Source organism: Chiloscyllium punctatum, chromosome 18, assembly GCF_047496795.1.
Source record: "Chiloscyllium punctatum isolate Juve2018m chromosome 18, sChiPun1.3, whole genome shotgun sequence".
Taxonomy (NCBI): Eukaryota; Metazoa; Chordata; class Chondrichthyes; order Orectolobiformes; family Hemiscylliidae; genus Chiloscyllium; species Chiloscyllium punctatum.
This window is the reverse complement of record NC_092756.1, coordinates 30,024,281-30,027,569: the sequence shown is the minus strand read 5'-3', so window position 1 is coordinate 30,027,569 and position 3,289 is coordinate 30,024,281. Positions and strand designations below refer to the sequence as shown.

General features: G+C 45.9%; 1 non-coding gene across 1 annotated transcript; it reads right to left on the bottom strand.

The window, feature by feature from the left end:
• Positions 1-254: 254 nt before the first annotated feature.
• Positions 255-327, bottom strand: trnav-uac (transfer RNA valine (anticodon UAC)). The gene has a single exon. It is a non-coding gene; the product is annotated as a tRNA-Val (tRNA).
• Between the last annotated feature and the right edge of the window lie 2,962 nt (positions 328-3,289).

Sequence of the window (3,289 nt, the reverse complement as noted above, 5' to 3'; positions counted from 1 at the left end):
TGCGAATGCGGTCATGCTTTTCGTGGAAGGATCAGAAGGGGGTAACTACACTCTCAAACAGAATGGCGTATGATCAGAACCATGTTGGAGAAAAACTTTACAATGCTTTGCACAGTAATTAAATGGAATTGCATTGCATTGCACTACGAGAGAAAATTTATTCAAGCAAACGCGAAGGCAGGTTTGCACATGGGAAAGCAAGCAAGAAAGCTCCGTTCTTGTCGATGTCAAAGGCTGCAGTTGAAGAGCAAAGCAGTTTCTGCCCAGTTTCGAACTGGGGACCTTTCGCGTGTAAGGCGAACGTGATGACCGCTACACTACAAAAACAAGCCGCGGTCGCGTCCGCTGCAGCTCAGTGGCATCCAACACTGAAAGCTGAAGCCATTGTACCTTTCACCTTTCTGTTTCCGTTAACTCGTTGTTTCATGGGACTTGTTTAAATTTGGCTATGTGTTGAGCATGGACGAGATACACCTAAGTATCTGTTTCCACGCGGTGTACCCCGGTAACGTTGTGTTGCTTACACCTGCTTTAAAGAATTTCGTTTTTCCGGAGCTTACCGTCGCAGTCTGTGGCAAAATCATTTAGTCTGTTCGACGGCTCCCGGGAAAGGTAGCATTGTGAAACACTGCAGAAACGAACGACTTCCTTACTTTTGCTCCGACTGACCATACTCCGTGAAAGTTTCCCAGATTCTCAGTTGAGGATTTTTGCAGCTGGAAGTTACCTCAGAAACCCTGTTAATTCGTAATGTATTGAGAGAATCGCAAAACAGAAAGCATTTAAAACGGAACACAAACAAAACTGGAAAACCAAATGCATTTTCAGATACAGCGAGCATGTATGCTAAATGTGAGACAGTCCGGGGGCATGAGCCATAAAGTAATCACACAAATAACAACAGGGCAATTCCAAACTACTCTTTCAAACATACTGGAGCCTGAGTGCACCACCACTGCCCAGACAATGCTGCAAAGAGACAAAGAAAGAACATAATAAGAATGGGCCATAAAAAGTGAATTTCACCAATCACAGTCTCGATTAGATTACCTTTCCCTTCCGATGACTCCAGGACGGAAAAGGAGGAAGTGGGAGAAATTCAATAACATATGACATCGAAAGACATTGGAAAATTTTCTCATTGGCCAGAAAACCAAATAACGACGAGTCGAGTCACCGTAGGACTCTGTTTCGCAACAACGATGAAATAACAGTCTCCATTCGGTTCCAGTAAAAGCTCAACTTGCCTGGAACAGAAAGCAACAGTGGAGCCGCTGGCGATTTTCCGCGCGGGAGGCGAACACGATCATGACAGCACAGACACTTTGGAAAATTCGGCACTTTCCCACACCGCAGTCAATTCCCCGGAAAGCAAACTCATTTTGCTTCTGTTTCAAACAGAAATGCAGCAGGGGAATGAAACAGCATTTAAACCAGCAGCTCCGCAGAAACGGCAGCGGTGAGATTCGAACCCACCCCTCGGGCGAGACGGTAGCCTTAATCCAACGTTTAAGACCGCTCGGCCTCACTAGCAACACGCCCGGGGTTCCATTTTCTTGCACTTCCAATTGTGTTCCTGCATAACAACAGATGTAAACTCAAGTGAAAAAGGTTCCATGATCCCTCTCCGACTCGCACAGCTGCTGGGATGTGCCCGTCTACAATATCAATTTCTCAGCAGTTAACGATAGCCGATCAATCCAGACAAAAATCACTGGTAAGCTGAGTCTATCTTCTCAGACTGGATTCAGCTACAAATGTATCTGTGAGTGCGTGAGAATATATGATCGGTTATGATTGGGTCAAATTACCATGAGCTACTTGACATTACTGCAATTTCGATTCTTGCTTTGCTAAATGATTAAACCCATTGCTCGAAACAGGACAACTTACACGTTTACACGGAACATGAAACACACCGGACTACAGGGAAAATGCACAAAGCTGAGCAGGCCGTGTCCCAAATCATACCGTGCAGCATAGTTTCAGGCACTGTGTCTGTTTTGCAGAATAAGGTTCCCAAAGAATGTTCCATCCTAAAAGCGGAGGTAGTATTACAATCCGAGAACGACAGATTACATTGTGAGAAAGGTCTGACCTCGGGGCCGGTTCGAGATGCCACTTTCCTTGCCTTTTACCTTAACCGTGCAATTTGCTGCAGAGATTATCACACCTGGACATGAGCCTCATGGATACCAACTGAGTTGGATACCTGTGTGGGAATCGATGAGAAAAAGCGACTCAATACATTTTAACAAGTTCCATGGTGCTTTTTAGAAATGCTGTTTCTGTTCACCTCAATCCAAAAGGCAGTTTCTGAACATAGTAACAGAAGTCAAATGGTAATTACCTCACCCCACCCCCACTCCGGAAGAGGTGCTAACTGCCCTTGATTGCTGTTTGTTCATGATGTGAAGAGCTCTCACGCCTGAGTCACCGTCACGTCTCTGGTTGCTGAGTGAATCACAAAGAAGGACTTTCTCCAGAGCTGCAACTGCCTCACTTCCCCATTCGCCCTCCCCGTTTACATTTTCCTGCTCGTCAGTGATTTAAAGAAAACCAAATGGATGCGATGTCATTCTGTAGCCTCTCTGTCGATTCCTCCGTTTCAGTTCCAACGTGGCTTAGATCTCGGGGCGCACCTTAATACTAGCGACGCTATGAAAGCACAGGTCCAGAGGTTCCTCTGAGAGTGTAATTTCTTTCATTGCTGTTGCTGATTGAATGAGCCACTAACGTGTGAACTGCTCCAAAACATGATTCAGGACCTCTGGTGCCAATTCTCGCACGTTGAATAACGACAGACACCTTCCAGATGAGGTCTTTCAGAGACGACTTTGGGATACATTTGACAGACAGACTAGTTGAAGAATCCGTGGTGCACTGTGACACCAGCACATCAGCTTCTTCCCTGTCTTTGAACCGGGCCGCCTGCGCAAGGAATGCGAATGCGGTAATGCTTTTCGTGGAAGGATCAGAAGGGGGTAACTAGACTCTCAAACAGAATGGCATATGATCAGAACCAGGTTGGAGAAAAACTTTACAATGCTTTGCACAGTAATTAAATGGAATCGCATTGCATTGCACGACGAGAGAAGATTTATTCAAGCAAACTCGAAGGCAGGTTTGCACGTGGGAAAGCAAGCAAGAAAGCTGCGTTCTTGTCGATGTCAAAGGCTGCAGTTGAAGAGCAAAACAGTTTCTGCCCAGTTTCGAACTGGGGACCCTTCGCGTGTAAGTCGAACGTGATAACCACTACACTACAGAAACAAACCGCAGGCGCCCCCGC